The 17,222-nt window shown below is 47.8% G+C and overlaps 1 protein-coding gene across 2 annotated transcripts in view; it reads left to right on the plus strand.

Annotated features, from left to right (window-relative positions):
* Nucleotides 1-17,222, plus strand: part of CDH1 (cadherin 1) — a 104,787-nt gene that overhangs the window by 25,466 nt on the left and 62,099 nt on the right. The window contains exon 1 of one of the 2 annotated variants that reach the window (XM_077984422.1): nt 4,907-5,287. The exons of the other annotated variant lie outside the window; for it this stretch is intronic. The gene's annotated coding sequence lies outside the window, so the exon portion shown is untranslated. Of the gene's footprint in view, nt 1-4,906; nt 5,288-17,222 lie in introns of those variants that run through there. 2 annotated transcript variants of the gene reach the window in all.

Here is a 17,222-nt window from a genome sequence, read left to right on the forward strand (position 1 = left end):
CTGCTGCCTCAGCCTCCTGAGTAGCTGGGACTACAGGTGCCTGCCACCACGCCCAGCTATTTTTTTTGTATTTTTAGTAGAGACGTGGTTTCACCATGTTAGCCAGAATGGTCTCGATCTCCTGACCCCGTGATCCGCCCGCCTCAGCCTCCCAAAATGCTGGGATTACAGGCATGAACCACCATGCCCGGCCCTTGTATTTTAAATTCTAGTTTTCCAAAGATGGGAATGTGAATTGTCTTGTAAAGTATAACCGTCTCCTGCCCCTCCTTTATAACAGGCCTTGGAGAATTTTGCCTCTCCTTTATAATAGGCCTTGGAGAATGTTTCTCCCCCATTCTTTCTCTTTAATCTGGGCAACTTGTTTTTATTAATAATATCGCAGACCACCACATACACCTTGAGGTTTAGTTCTCCTCGGCATGGTGTGTGAGTGCCTTCTGTGTGCTCTGTGTCAGTTACCAGCCTTGTCTCCAGGAGTTTGGAGATGACCCAGGGGTGATAGAAAGCACTGGGCTGCCAAGTCATCAGACAATGGGCTCATTCAGAATCCAGGTGGGGTGGGACTGTGTGGGCTGGATCAGCTGGCAGAGCTTCCCCAGGGTGGGGAGGCCAGGGGGAGTCTGGGATGTGGGGTGGCATGTGAGCAGGAAGACGAGGAGACTCTCAGCCTCTGTTGTTTGCTGAGAGGGGGATGCCCCAAGCCTGGAGGGGTGGGGGCGGGACCTCCTGTGCAGAGAGGGGAGACAGGAACATGACAGACGGTATATTTGGATGGTGACTCAGACAGGTCAAGTGAAACTGAACTTCCGGTCCTCGAGTCACACAGGAGGGTAGGGGCTGTGAGAAAACTCCCTCGTTGTTGGTTCTTTGTACAGGGCCTTTGAGGCAGATAGGGCCCAACAGAGCCTGGCAGGACTGCAGAAGGACAATAGTGTGGCTGGTTGGGTGGGGCCCTGTTGGCCTGAAGGCTAGCAAGCTGGGAGAACCTGGAGAACCCGGGCAGCAGGTCCTCCACCTTCTCTCTGCCTGGGGCAGCCCTTGGAGAGGCCTGAGTAGTCCAGGCTGATATATCAGGCCTGGGGCAGCCCTGCTGGGCTATCCCATACCCTCTCTGCTGCCCCAGATGTTTATCCCAAATCCCCTCCTCCTCAAGCTTGCTTCTGGGTGCCCATCTCACCCATCCTGTCCATCCACGTGTCCATCCTCCATTCATTTGTTCGGTAATGATGGAGGGGCTGTTATGTGCCAAGCACTGTTCTGAATGGGGGACACAGAGACCCAGACACATACGAATGTTCCCTCCTCATGGAATTTGTATTCTCAGGTATTGCGGGGAGCAGGCAATAAACATAATCCATGTGCAAAATATTTAGAGTGCTGGGTGGAGACAGGTGTGTAGGAAAGATGAATCGGAATGGGGCATTGCTGGGAAGCACTGGGGTGATCTGAGAAGGCCTCACTGAAGGGGCCATTTGAGCAAAGACCTGATAGAGTTGAAGGATCAGGCCATGTGACTAGGTAGGGAAGGGTGTTCTAGACGGAGGGAACAGCAAAAACACACCCCTGATACTGAGCAGCAGGACAAGGTCAGTGATCAAGGGGCACGGGCTGGCAGAAGGGCAGAGGGGGTGGCAGCATGTGGAGGGCCTTGTACCCATCACCAGGACTTTGTCTTTCCCTCGGTACTCCTCTGGGCCTTTGGCCCAGATCCACCGGCTGCCTTCTCCCGCCAGTTCTGCCTCCCCTCTCCATTCTGGGCAGTGGAGCCTGGTGGTTAGTAGCATGGGCACTGGCCTGCCTGCTCAGGTTCTGAACTGAGCACAGAGGCCTGGGCCTCTCCTGGACTTCTACTCCACTTGGCCCAGGGTGGGGCCATGGACTCCCATTTCCAATGGTGCTGCTGGCTCTGACATATTCTAACCCCCTCCACTGGGGACACCTCCCAGTGTTCCCTGCCTGGCTCATTTCTCTCTCAGGGCCAGCTTCATTGTTGCTACCTCCCGGAAGCCTTCTCTGATCCTCATCCCCAAGGCCTGTGTCAGGATACGTCCCACCCCTTCCCTTTGCCAGTTGGGATTCCCTGGGTTCCTTTATGCTCCTCCACCAGGCTGGGTACTTGGGAAGTATTCACAGCCCCCAGCATTAAGCCTGGTGTGTAGTTGCCACTCAGTGAGTAGTTTGATGAGGGGCTCTTTGCTGCGGGAGGATTAGGCTGCAGGGTCACCCCCCAACCCCCAGTGGAGGTGACATCTCCATCTTTTGGGGACTTTTGCAGGAGCGAGTGCATTATAATGGAGAGGAAGAAGCCAGAGTCCTAAAATTCCACTATTTTTTCGTCTCATTTTGCTCCTCTCAAAAACAAAACAAAAACACAGGCCAAGCACGGTGGATCACGTCTGTATTCTCAGCACTTTGGGAGGCCGAGGCCGGAGGATCACCTGAGGTCAGGAGTTTGAGACCAGCCTGGCTAACATGGCAAAACCCAGTCTCTACTAAAAATATAAAAATGAGCCGGGCATGGTGGTGGGCGCCTATAATCCTAGCTACTCAGGAGGCTGAGGCAGGAGAATCCCTTGAACCTGGGAGGTGGAGGTTGCCAAGAGTGAGCACCACTGCACTCCAGCCTGGGCGACAGAGCAAGACTCTGAAAAAAGAAAAGTCTCAAAAAAAAGAAAAGCCCAAAACCAGCTGAGCTTAGGTGGATCTCTCTGGCCATCTTTTTAAACAGTAAGGGACCTTTAGAAGTTTGATTCCTCTCTTCCCCTCAGCAAGGCTATTTGCTTCCTGAAGATAAATCAGTGGTAAAAAGTAGCTTAATTTAAAGCGTTCAATTCCCCTGCTTTTTACATTGAGGAGAAATTATGGTGACAGCTATTCCTGTTTTGCGTGCTTAGTACCAGCCAGGCACTGAGCCCAAAACTCCAACTCACTCTTGACTGTGGAGCCAACCCTGTGCCAGAAGAAAATCCCCACTCCCTACAATGTGTGGAATTCACATTATAGTTGGAGACGGGCAGGGAGAAACAAACACAGCCTGTAGATCCCGGAGAATGCCTGGTGCGGGTGCTGGGGGAAGAAGTCCAATTTCAGCTGCGAACATGGGTCTTGGGAGTGGGTTTACACCTCAAATTCCCTTATGGCCACAGCCCATTGGCTCCTAGCCTCCTCCCCACTTTACAGATGAAGAGACTGAGGTTTAGAGAGGGGAACAGCCGGCTTGATAGAGGCAACTGCTGAGGCAGTTGAGGAAAGGTGAGGACCTCCCAGAGTGGGAGGGGCAAGGGACCTGGAAGTAGGGGAGGGAAGAAGAAATTTTGTGGAGGGGTCTCCTGCCCTCGGTCCTCCTCCCCTACTTCTGGGAAAGTGGATACAGGTACCGGCTCCATCATTTGAAATGCTGATTAGTTCATTAGCAGTTGTTTACAGGCCTTTGGCCTGTCTGACATTTTAACCCTGTGAAGTCTGAGGAAACAGTTCTCTGTATTTAATATGCTTCAAAACCACCTGCAAAACTAACTACAAGTGCAGACTGCACCCCTAGAGATTCTGATGTTTAAGTCTGGAGTGAGTCCAGGAATCTGCATTTTAAAATAAGCCCGTCCTGTGCTGGAACTGGTGGTCCCTGGATCCCACTACGAGGACAAGCCGGGCGAGAGCAGGTTTCCAAACCTGGGCCAGAGCTGGGGGTGGTCACATGGAGAGCTTAAAAGTGGAGACTTTGAGGGGCTTTCCCTCCCAGAGGTTTCGAGTCAAGAGATTTGAGAGTTGATGTTTGTTTTCTTTGTTTACTTTTGAAAAAAGATGATTATTGATTGGGCTTGGTGGGGGATGGGCTATGAAGCCACCCGAAGTTGTAGACAAAGGTGTGTGTCTGTGTGTGTATGTGTGTGTGTGATCAGTTCACAGATGTGGATCATGTCCACATCTTTCATCAGATTTCTCTGAGGAATCATCCCAGATGACATTTAGGGCTGACTGAGTGGCATTACCAGTCTAAAATGGGAGCCGGCCAGGCGTGGTGGCTCACACCTGTAATCCCAGCACTTTGGGAGCCTAAGGCGGGTGGATCACCTGAGGTCAGGAGTTTGACACCAGCCTGGCCTACATGGCAAAACCCCGTCTCTACTAAAAACACAAAAATTAGCCGGGTGTGGTGCTGTGTGCCTGTGGTCCAAGCTACTTGGGAGGCTGAGACAGGAGAATTGCTTGAACTGGGAGGAAGAGGCTGCAGCAAACTGAGATCACGTCACTGCACGCCAGCTTGGGCAATAGAGTGACACTCCATCTCAAAATAAAATAAAATAACATAGAGCCAATCTCAGGGTCTATCAAGACAGAGGTGAAGGGAAATGAAGTTGAGGCCTGCAAACTCCCTGTGTGTTCTTGGAGAAGCAAAACAAGCAAAATATGCAAGGTGTGTAGCAGCACCAGCAACTCAGTGGTGGAGGAGGGATTCCAGTGTATTTGGAGAGGAGACCGTAGGTGGCCAGGGGGCCCCTTCCTTCTGCCTGTCTGTTCATCTGTTCACCCATCATTCACTCTTCCATTCAGGTAGTCATTAGGCACCTGCTGTATCCAAGATCTTAGCCATCTAGACTCCTAGTGCAGGGAGGGTAGACTGGATAATGCAGACGAGTGGATGATTTGACAAGTTAACTTACATGGTTTTGGGAAGAGGCATCACTCTTATGAGTCTGCAAACACAACTCCCTTATTTCTGACTTGCCCAACCCAATATTAAAATGCATCACCAAACTCTCCTGCTGTCTGGGAGAAGCCAGCATGAAACCCAAGCTGAGCAGAAAACAGATCCAGCATGGAGATAAGGCAGCTGCAGTTTCACTTTTAGGTTGGGCCAACTAAGAATTTTGGGGACTTTCCGTGCTGTGAATGGGGAATTAAATTGCTTTTTTATTTTTATTTTTTATTTTTCGAGATGGAGTCTCGCTCTGTCGCCAGGTACAGTGGTGTGATCTCGGCTCACTGTAACCTCTGCCTCCTGGGTTCAAGCGATTTGCCTGCCTCAGCCTCCTGAGTAGCTGGGACCACAGGCATCCGCCACCACACCTGGCTAATTTTTGTATTTTTAGTAGAGACGGGGTTTCACCATGTTGGCCAGGATGGTCTCGTTCTCCTGACATCGTGATCCGCCCGCCTCGGCCTCCCAAAGTGCTGGGATTACAGGCATGAGCCACTGCGCCTGGCTGCTTTTTAATGTTTTTGGAAAGGTGGAGGGGATTTGGTCTATGATTAATCCATCTGGAGTTGGTAACAGATCCAGCAGGTATGTAAGGCATTTTAGTTATTTGAATCTAAATGAAATCCCGAAATCGCAGGGCAATTAATCATGAACCTGAGGGCTCCTGAGCTGTCTTTGCTTGTTTGCCTCAAGCCAGGTGACTTGTCTCCTTTTTTTTTTTTTCTTTATTTCTAGACACGTCATGACTTTCAGATATTTAACACTTTTTAAAAGATTTGTTTTCCTCTCATGGGAAATTTCTCTGTCACAGTTGGATCTAGTTTCTCTTTCTATCTTGTGCCTTGTTTTTAGTTAATCTTCTCCTATGTGTCAAATAATCAAAGACCCTTCAGTTATTTATTGATCGAGAACCCCTCAGTTACTGATATGCATTTAGTTTTACCTATGTGAGATTGTTTAGTGTTTCACACCAACTCTACTGTAATTTTGTATCGGCAGGGCGTGGTGGCTCACGTCTGTAATCCCAGCACTTTGGGAGGCTGAGGCAGGCGAATCACGAGGTCAGGAGTTTGAGACCGGTCTGGCCAACATGGTGAAACCCCTTCTCTACTAAAAATACAGAAAATTAGCCGGGTGTGGTGGCGTGGGCCTGTAGTCCCACCTACTTGAGAGGCTGACACAGGAGAATCGCTTGAACCCAGGAAGCAGAGGTTGCAGTGAGCCGAGATCTCACCACTACACTCCAGCCTGGGCGACAGAGCAAGATTCTGTTTACAAAAAAAAAAAAATTTTTTTTATTATCCCATTTTATGGATGAAGACACTGAGGCTCTGAGACATGCCCTTGACTATTTAGTGGCAGGGCAAAGATTCACAACTTGTCCCTAACTGCCGGATGCACCACTTCCCTTCCTTGAGAAAATTGACTCAGGCTCTCCCAAAATCCACGGGACCAGTAGCAGGATTTCTTTCAAGGGCATCTTGTCTTCCTGTCAATGTTTTCCCTCTGTGAAATGGCATTAGTAGAACCTACTTCGTAAGGTTTTGGGGGAGATTAAATGAGATGAACAATATAGAGTGTCATGTATGCACTCAGAAATACTATTAGTTATTACTGATAATGGGTAAACATAATTGCTATTATTATTAACACTGACATAGCCTTACTTTATGTGGGGCATTGCCCTGAGCATTTGTATAGTAACATATAATTCTCCCAGTTATTCTGTGGGAGTAGTAAGTTCCAGACCATATTTTTTTTTGTTTTGTTTTGTTTTTTGAGACAGAGTCTCACTCTGTGGCCCAGGCTGGAGTGCAGTGGTGTGATCTTGGCTCACTACAACCTCTGCCTCCTGGGTTCAAGCAATCCTCCTGCCTCAGCCTCTTGAGTAGCTGGGATTACAGTGCCCACCATCACACCCGGCTAATTTTTGTATTTTTAGTAGAGATGGGGTTTCACCATGTTGGCCAGGCTGGTCTCGAGCTCCTGACCTCAAGTGATCCGCCTGTCTCGGCCTCCCAAATTGCTGGGATTACAGGCGTGAGCCACTGTGCCCGGCCTAGACCCCGTTTTTCTATGAGGAAACTAAGATCCAGAGAGGTTCATTTAGCTGTGGTCTACTGTGACAGGGAGATTTGTCACTTAGAAAGTTTTAGGGTCGTTTTATTTTCATAATAGAACACAGTGAACCAGACCATCCCTGCTCCATTTTAGACCATTAAGTTTCAATAATGAGAAAGTTGGGATTCCCCAGAGACGGGGATTCTCTTTCTCATAGTAGTAAGACTTCCCAAAACAACATTTCTTTTTCAAGACTTCATTAAGAATCTCTTGTTTATATCTTGTATTTTGTTGTTATTGTTGCTCGTTTGTTTTTGTATTTGCTTTGTTCATTCCCACCTCTCAAACAAAGAATTTTGAAGTTTGGGGCACCCAGATGCATAACTGCATAATAGCTATATGTATTTCTCAGAAAGGGTTAAGGAAATGGGCAAAGGCGAAGTAAGAATAAAAGAGGAGAGCTAAGTGTGGTAGTGTGCACCTGTATTGACAGCTACTTGGGAGGCTAAAGCAGGAGGATCACTTGAGCCTAGGTGTTCCAGACCAGCTGGGGCAACAGAGAGAGATCCCCATCTCTAAAAATATGTTATAAAATATTTTAATTACACTTTTTTTGTTTTTTTGAGACGGAGTTTCGCTCTTGTTGCCCAGGGTGGAGTGCAATGGCGTGATCTTGGCTCACCGCAATCTGTGCCTCCAGGATTCAAGTGCCTCAGCCTTCCAAGTAGCTGGAATTACAGGCATGTGTCACCACACCCAGCTAATTTTGTATTTTTAGTAGAGACGAGGTTTCTCCATGTTGGTCAGGCTGGTCTCGAACTCCTGACCTCACGTGATCTGCCCTCCTCGGCCTCCCAAAGTTCTGGGATTACAGGCGTGAGCCACCGCGCCTGGCTTCATTACAATTTAAAAAGAAAGATGAGTATAGAAAGAAGGTTGGATACTGATGTGCTTGCCACAGACCTAGATCCCTGCTAAAAGCAGACCACAAATTTGACTCTGAGCAAACAGGAAAATAAGATCAGTTGCATAATTAGGTTTCTATGAGTTAAGCATAAATCTGTGCCTTAGAGAGGATCCGGCTTCTCCACAGAGCTGTTAACTTCATGTGATTTTGGCAACAGCCCTTAATACTTAGGCCTTTCCATTGGTATTTATCATTATTATGCAGCTAATACATGTTTGATGTGGGGAAAACACTGGAAAATACAGATAGCTAAAAGAAAAAAGCTGGGTGCAATGGTACGTGTCTATAATCCCAGGTGTTCTGGAGGCTGAGGTGAGAGGATCAGTTGAACCCAAGTGTTCAAGTCCAGCCTCCACAGGGAGATACCATCTCTTAATAAAAAGAACAAAAATATTTAAATTGTGTGTAAAGTCACTATCTAGATATCACCACCAGGGAACATTTTTGTATACATCCTCCTAGAAGTGAGGTCTCTATTATTATCTTATATGTTGTAATATAAATGCAAGAATAAGTAATGGCATTTTACTAAAGCAAATCGTTATCCAACACTCTCCTGCCTCAGGGCCATTGTGCCTGCTGTTCCCCGTGTCCAGAGCACCCTTCCCCCAGGTGTCCTCTGCCACTTTTGCTTATCTCTTTCCAGTCTCTGCTCAAACTGCCCCAGTTCTCAGCAGAGTCTGTCTTGGATAATAGCTCGCATCTATACCCTTGTCACTGTACCACCCACCCTGCCTTTCTTCCATGGCACTAATTACTATTCAACTTCATGAACTGCTTGTCTTCCTCTCTTTGAATATGAGGTCCTTGAGGGTGGGTCTGTTTTGTTCATTGCTGTATGTCTAGGGCTTGGGCTCAGAATTCTGCCCAGCATACAGGAAGTCCTCAGATATTTGAAAATGAATGACTACACAGCTATTTCTCTTGTTTCTATATTTATTACAAATCGACCTATATCAATAACTACTAAAGTATGCCTATAGAAATGTTTCATACATAGAGTTAGATTTATGTACATGTTTTTTCAAAATCATGCTCTTGCTCTTCCTACTTCAATGTCTATTGGCTGCTTTCTGATTCCTTCGAGGCAGCATGTGGTAAAATGTCTCTAAATTGTACCGTGGTCTATCAGGTGTTCATAGAAAACCTTCTGCAAATGCAATTTCTTTTCTTTTTTTTTTTTTTATTGATACAGGGTCTCACTATGTTGGCCAGGCTGGTCTTGAGCTCCTGGGATCAAGTGATCCTCCTGCTTCGGTCTCTCAAAATGCTGGGATTACAAGCATGAGCCACTGTGCCTGACCTGCAAATGTAATTTCATAATTAAAATATTTTATCCATGGCTGGGAGTGGTGGTTCACACCTACAATCCAAGCACTTTGGGAGGCCAACGTGGGAGGATCACTGGAGTCCAGGAGTTCAAGACCAGCCTGGGCAACACAGGGAGACCCCATCTCTACAAAAGATAAAAACATTAGCTGGGGCCTGGAGCCGTGGCTCACGCTGGGGACTATAGGTGCGTGCCACCACGCCTGGCTAATTTTTTTTGTATTCTTAGTAGAGACGGGGTTTCACCATGTTAGCTAGGATGGTCTCGATCTCCTGACGTCGTGATCCCGAAGTGCTGGCATTACAGGCATGAGCCACCGTGGCTGGCCTTTTTTTTTTTTTTTTTTTTTTTTTGAGACAGAGTCTCGCTCTGTCACCCAGGCTGGAGTGCAGTGGCCAGATCTCAGCTCACTGCAAGCTCCGCCTCCTGGGTTTACGCCATTCTCCTGCCTCAGCCTCCCGAGTAGCTGGGACTACAGGCGCCCGCCACCTCGCCCAGCTAGTTTTTTGTGTGTTTTAGTAGAGACGGGGTTTCACCATGTTAGCCAGGATGGTCTCGATCTTCTGACCTCATGATCCACCCGTCTCGGCCTCCCAAAGTGCTGGGATTACAGGCTTGAGCCACCGCGCCCACCCTTTTTTTTTTTTTTTTTTTTTTTTAAAGAAAATGGTAGCCTCTGATGGCTACTGTCATGCCCCTGGCTCTTTTCAGGTCCGAGTCTGTCTGGAGACCTTTCCTCCCTGTCATTTAGGGGTCCTTTCTTGGCTACTATTATATTGCTTTCTTCACCTTTGCCTCAGAATCATAAAGTTGGAAGGGCTTTTGGGGCCACCTGGCCTAGCCCTCTCTGCCACCACCAGGTGTGTGCTCTGGGGAGCTCCGCCTCCCGTCCTAAAACTATCACCTTCCTGATTGGGCCTGTCGTCCACAAGACACTGCCTGGCTAGGCATCCCCTGACTACACCTTCTCCTGTGCCTTGAAGGACCTAGAGGTAAAGGTTTGGGTCTCTTGTGTCCCATCCCTATTGCCAGAACCCAAAGGTCCCCAGCACATAGAGGGCCCTTAGGGGATGTTCATGGACAGATGAATGACTCCACTTCTGCCTTCAGGTGGGTACCAGCCAGTCGACATCCAGATTCATTCAGAGCCTGCCATGGGCAAGGCACCAGCCCTGCGCCTTCAGAGAACGTGGCAATAAGGAAGGATTTCAGAGAGCGGTACATTCTAGAAGGAAGTAAAGCAGTGAAACGCAGTAGGGAGTGCCTGGGGTAGTGGCGCAGGGCCCCTCTAGCTGAGGAGTGGGTCAGGCAGGAGGACGCTTGTGTGGTACTTCGTGGTAGAAAGGAGGACACCATGAAGAGAGCAATAGGAAAAGAATTCCAAGCAGAAGAACAGCAAGGGCTGAGAGCCTGAGACGGGAAGGAGCGCGGTATGCGGGTGGGCAAGAGGCCCAGTGTGGCAGGGCCTGGTGGGCAGATGGGCTCACAGGCGGGAGATAAGCTGGGAGGGGAAGGCAGAGGCTAGAGCTGATCTCTAGTTTTTTAGACCTTGTCTTCCAAAAGACAGATAAGTGCCTCTGCCTCCGTCAGCTTCCACCGAGATGAAGTGATACAAACCAGACCGTGCAGCCAACTCCTGCGTCAGGTTCCATAGGAATCCTTTCCCCGCCAGCGGAGGAGGCTCTCCGTCTTTTGGAAATGATGTGCAGGAGACAGAGCTGATTCTCATTTCTTCCATGCACACGGCTAAGCACGGGCTGGTGTGTGAGAAAGGGTTCGGGGCGGGCGGTTGGTGGGAGTTGGCTCCCGGCTATTCTGCCTTGTAGTCCCAGGCAACTCAGACCTTCCCTGGCTGCTACTCACACCTACGCTTTCCTATGCAAACTCTGATCTTCTTTTTCAGCCCTAGAATCCCAGAATAGCAGCTAATATATATTGAGCCCCTTTTTCTTTTTAAGACGGGGTCTCACTTTGTCACCCAAGCTGGAGCGCAGTGCAGATCACAGCTCACTGTAGCCTTGAACTCCTCGGCTCAAGCAATCCTCCCACCTGACCTCCTGAGTAGCTGGGACCATAGGCCTGTGCCACCATACCAGGCTAATTAAAAAAACTTTTTTTGTAGCTGGGCGCGGTGGCGCATGCCTGTAATCCCAGCACTTTGGGAGGTGCAAGCGGGTGAATCACGAGGTCAAGAGATTGAGACTATCCTGGCCGACATGATGAAACCCCATCTCTACTAAAAATACAAAAATTAGCTGGGCATGGTGGTGCGCTCCTGTAGTCCCAGCTACTCTGGAGGCTGAGGCAGGATAATCGCTTGAACCCCGGAGGCGGAGGTTGCAGTGAGCCAAGATCGTGCCACTGCACACCAGCCTGGTGACAGAGCGCGACTCCATCTAAAAAAAAAAATTTTTTTTGTAAAGATGAGATCTCACTATGTTGCCCAGGCTGGTCTCAAACTCCTGGCATCTTGCCTCTGCCTCCTAAAGTGCTGGGATTCCAGGTGTGAGCCACCGTGCCTAACCCATTGAACTTTTATTCTGTGTCTGGCAGTGCTAAAGGGCTTTACGTGGATTCACTTGTTGAATCATCCCATGCCCTTAGGAAATAGAGACCATCACTATTTCTGTTTTGCATACGAGGAAATTGAGGCAGGAGAGGTGAAATCACGTGCCCAAGATGGCATAGTTGATAAGTGGTTCTGGGGCTTGAACTTGGGTCGTCTGACCTCTGACCTGGGGCTCTCAACCACTTAATGCTACACTGGGACCCTGACTTAAGGACTCGGGGTCTAGGCTCCTTATCTCAAAATTGGCCCCGTGTTGCCACACAACGGCCAGTCGCTCATGTCCTTGCCTTGCTTACCACCTAATCAGGCAGGCCTAGCAGACAGGGACACTGTCTTTCTTATCCTCTTCGTGCCATGCACAGAAGGGCAGGACTCCATTAGAACTTGGAAGCTTCCTCTCTAATTTATGGTTTGTTCCTCTCCAACATATGGGAGAGATAGATAAGTCTCTTTAATTAGTTCACTAAGATTAATAAGCCATAGACCCATCAAGGAAAATTCAATAAATGCTCACTGGGCATCTTTTATGCACCAGGCTCTGTCTACATTCAGAGCGAGAGAACAGTCACAGCTGACATCTATGGACCACTTACAACTGGCCTGGCTCTGGGCTAACCCCCGCTGTGTACAGATCTTATGTATACTTCACTCCATACCCTGTGACGTAGGTCTTCCTGAAAATCACCACACTATGTCAAATCACCTATTAAAAACACCAGACTTAGGCTGGGCGCGGTGGCTCAAGCCTGTAATCCCAGTATTTTGGGAGGCTGAGGCAGGTAGATTGCTTGTGCCCAGGAGTTTGAGACCAGCCTGGGCAACAGAGTGAGACCCCATCCTAACAAAAAATACAAAAAGTACAAAAAAATTACCTGGTAGTCCCAGCTACCTGGAAGGCTGAGGTGGGAGGATCGCTTGAGCCTGGGAGGTCAATGCTGCAGTGAGCCGTGATTGTGCCATTGGACTCCAGCCTGGACAACAGAGTGAGACCCAGTCTCAAAAAACAAAAACAAAAACCACCAGGCTTATGGGAAAATGGGTTCCGGAGCTCAGCACTCAAGAACTTCATCATAATACATTAGATAAAAAGAATTTTGCTTGTGGAAATGGGTCTCTGAAGGGTTGCGGCTTGTTATTATAAGCGGGGGAAGGAGAATTGTCTGAAATGAGATGGAAGTTGTAACACCAGGTGTGGGTGGGTGAGGTGTGTAACACATGAGCTGAGGCAGCTGGAGAAGGTGGGTGTTTTGTGCATTCCTGTGCTTAGCTGGATAGAGTCTTCTGCATTCACCTAGTGTTGGTTGGAGACAAAACTGCACATGTGAGCAACCTTGACATTGAGTTATGCTCAAGTTATTTTCCCTTTTTTTTTGTTGAGATGGAGTCTCGCTGTGTCACCCAGGCTGGAGTGCAGTGGCACAATCTCAGCTCACTGCAACCTCCGCCTCTTGGGTTCAAGTGATTCTCCTGCCTCAGCCTCCCCAGTAGCTGGGATTACAGGTGTGCACCACCACTCCCAGCTAATTTTTTTGTATTTTTAGTAGAGGCAGGGTTTCACCATGTTGGCCAGGCTGGTGTCGAACTCCTGACCTCAGGTGATCTGCCTGCTCTGGCCTCCGAAAGTGCTGGGATTACAGGTGTGAGCCGCCACACCCAGCCTGCTCAAGTTATTTCCTAATACATCGTTTACACTGAAACACATTTGCATTTTCAAAACAAGAATTATTGAAGAACTGACTGTATTATCTCCAATTTGCACTGAAGTAAACTGAGGCTCTGAGAGGTAAAGTGACTAGTCCAGGGTCCTGCAGATGGGAGGTGGCAGAGCCAAGATTTAAACTCAGCTCAGCCTGAGCACTTAACCTGTGTGCCACAGGGCTCTTCCTGTTTATATCCATGAGAAACAAGTTATGTGGACAAAGATGGCCAAGAGGAGAGATTGCTGGAGTATGGCCAGTAGCAAGAATCTGCAAGAATAATGTTTTATTTATTTTTAAGACAGGGCCATGTTCTGTCACCTAGGCTAGAGTGCAGTGGTACAGTCATAGCTCACTGCCACTCACCTTCCCAGCCTAAAGCGATCTTCCCACCCCAGCCTCCCAAGTAGCTGGCACTACAGGCACACACCACCACATCCGGTTCATTTTAAATTTCTTGTAGAGACGGGGTCTTGCTATGTTGCCCAGGCTGGTCTTGAATACCTGGCCTCAAGCAATCCTCCTGCCTCAGCCTCCTAAAGTGTTGGGATTATAGGCATGAGCCACCGTGAATGGCCAGAAGCACAGTTTTAAAATGTTTGATGATGGCTGGGCCCGGTGGCTCATGCCTCTAATCCTAGCACTTTGGGAGGCCAAGGTGGGCAGATTACTTGAGCTCAGGAGTTTGAGACCAGCCTGGCCAACATGGTGAAACCCCATCTCTACTAATAATACAAAAATTAGCTGGACGTGGTGGTGGGCGCCTTTAATCTCAGCTGCTCAGGAGGCTGAGATAGGATAATTGCTTGAACCCGGGAGGCAGAGCTTGCAGTGAGCCGAGATTGCACCACTGCATTCCAGCCTGGGCGACACAGCAAGACCCTGTCTCAAATAAATAAGTTTGATGATGACCAGTATAGCCTGGACCCTTTGCATTCAGCGTGGTGCACTCCATCCTGGGTGACAGAGCAATACCCTGTCATAAATAAATTAAATAAATAAGTAAAGTTGGATGACCAGTACAGCCTGGACCCTTTGCAATCAAAGTGGATGCCTGGTGTTCGGTGCTCAAGAAGTGCTGGGGCCCTGGGCAGCAGGTGGAGAGTGGGCACTGGGGAGGCCCCCAGGAGGATCAGAGCAAAGGCTACTCATCAACTGATGGGACTTCTCAATATGTCAACCATTGGTGTGTTTGTGTCAGTCCATACTAGGTGAGTCTCAGCCCTGATTTTATCTGCAGTAAATCCACATGGTGAGTTTGGTTAGTTCTCATTATAGAAGCCCCTCCCCATCCCCAAAACTTTTAATTATGGAAACTTAAATACATAAAAGTTGAGAAATAGTACAATGAAGCCATGCATGGTGGTGCGCACCTGTGGTCCCAGCTACTCAGAAGGCTGAGGTGGGAGGATTGCTTGAGCCTGGGACGTCCAGGGTACAATGAGCTATGATTGCACCACTGCACACCACTGCACTTGCCCTGTAATAGGGCAAGGCCCTGTCTCAAAACAAACAAACAAACAAAAAAAAGAACACCCTCATTTTACAATTAACATTGTCATATTTGCCTTCTCCGTGTGTGCCTCTTAAGCGTGTGCGTCTGAGCATGCACTTTATGTTATGAGTCATTTGAAAGTATGCTGCAGGCATATTTCACCCCTAAATACTCTAGTCTGCATCTCCTGAACCACAATGCCATTATCACAGCTAAGAAAATGTATATCATCTAACATCCACTCTGATGGCAGATATCCCCAACCATCCCAAGAATGTCTTGTGTTTATTACAAACGCTCACATGCCAGTCATTTCAAACATCGCCTCCCGAGGTCCTTGTGTACCCAGAAGGGAACATGAGAAGAGAAGGTGATGTTACTGCCTTTGATATGCCTAAGGCCCCCTTTTTGTTCTCCCACTTTGGAGATAGAATTTGAAGCATAGGTTGGATTCTAGGAGCAGTTACATGTTTCTGTTTTTGTGTTTAAAAGCATGTAAGTTTCATGTAAGCTATATGCATGCACACACCAGCCACACATGGGACTCAAGTTTGTAACTTTTTTTTTTTTTTTTTTTTGAAATGGAGTCTTGCTCTATCGCCCAGGCTGGAGTGCAGTGGTGTGATCTCTGCTCACTGCAAGCTCCGCCTCCTGGGTTGATGCCATTCTCCTGCCTCAACCTCCTGAGTAGCTGGGACTACAGGCGCTGGCCGCCACGCCCAGCTAATTTTTTATATTTTTAGTGGAGACGGGGTTTCACTATGTTAGCCAGGATGGTCTCGATCTCCTGACCTTGTGATCCGCCCGCCTCGGCCTCCCAAAGTGCTGGAATTACAGGCGTGAGCCACCGCGCCTGGCCTCAAGTTTGTAATTTAAAAAGACATTTCCTTCCCCTATAATAAAGCATAGCTGGCATTTCTACATCTGAAGCGTCTAAGATAAAGCTGATGGTATCAGCATGTTGCTTTCAAGAGAAACAAAAGGTTATGATTTGATAGGCCCTGAAATTAGACATCAAGGTCAAGACAGTGTAAACTTAGGTGTGATCGTTTTCCAAAGCTGTCACTCAGATGTTAAGCAAAATGTCCCCCTTTACATTTCCCCTGTCTTCTACAGGTCTCCCCCATCCACCCCAAAGGAGGAAAGTTAGGAGGGAAGATTGTCAAAAGTCCTCAAATATAACTATTTTAGATTTCTTTTTTTTTTTTTTTCTTTTGGTGAGACAGAGTCTCGCTTTATCACCCAGACTGGAGTGCAATGGTGCAATCTTGGCTTACTGCAACCTCCACCCCCAACCCCTGGGTTCAGGTGACTCTTGTGCCTCAGCCTCCCGAGTAGCTAGCTGGGACTGTAGGCATGCACCACCATGCCTAATTTTTGTATTTTTAGATGGGGTTTCACCATCTTGACCAGGCTGGTCTCAAACTCCTGACCTCAAGTGATCCACCCACCTTCGCCTCCCAAAGTGTTGGAATTACAGGTATGAGCCACCACACCAGGCCTATTTTAGATTTCTTTGAATGTAGTAGAAGGTAACAAGCATAGTTCATATACTTTTACTATTTTTAATAATGACCAATATTTCCTGAGCGTGAATAGTGCATTAAAGTGCTGAGCGGCACGCCTGGTACACAGCAGGAGTCCAATGTTAGCTATATGGACAGTACCTGACATTCAGCGGGTTTGAATCATTCAGACTTGAAACTGCACTATGATATTTTACTTAATAAAATCCCATTAAAAATATTTTTTTAAATAGTATGTTTTGTAGAGACAGGGGTCTCACTATATTGCCCAGGCTGGTCTTGAGTTCCTGGGCTAAAGCGATCCTCCCACCTTGGCTTTCCAAAGTGCTGGGATTATAGGCATGAGTCCCTGCACCTGGCATAAAGTCTCATTTTATATTGCAACTTTTAAAGAATGGGAGTGCATCACATGTACTTTTAAAGGAAAGCTGAGCACGTTTTGAGTTATGCACAGTTTTCAGCAAAACAGCCCATGCATAAAATCCAACAGGCTTGTCAGGTTGGGCTGGTCATTTTACATTACTTTCTCATGTAGTTCTCACAGCAGTCCTGTTATGTAGAGATTGCCATTTGGCCCATCTTATAGAGAGGAAACTAAGCCTTACAGAGGGTAAGTGACTTAACCTTAAGTATGTCTGAGTGGTGGAGCTGAAACCTCAATCTTGGTGTGGCTGACTTTAGACTTGTTACTTGTAACCACTATGCAGTCCCAAGCTTGTGTTTGTTGCTGTTCCTAATGCAGCATTGGTGCCTCTAAGCCTCATATCATGAACTGGTTCAGAGAGAAAAAGCCACAGTCCCCACTGGGTTCATTTAGTGTGGTGTTCAGGTATGTTGGCATCGTGCTTCCTCCAGTCTTTCTCAAGCCTCGTAGG

This window comes from Macaca mulatta, chromosome 20 (assembly GCF_049350105.2).
Source record: "Macaca mulatta isolate MMU2019108-1 chromosome 20, T2T-MMU8v2.0, whole genome shotgun sequence".
In the NCBI taxonomy this organism is placed as follows: domain Eukaryota; kingdom Metazoa; phylum Chordata; class Mammalia; order Primates; family Cercopithecidae; genus Macaca; species Macaca mulatta.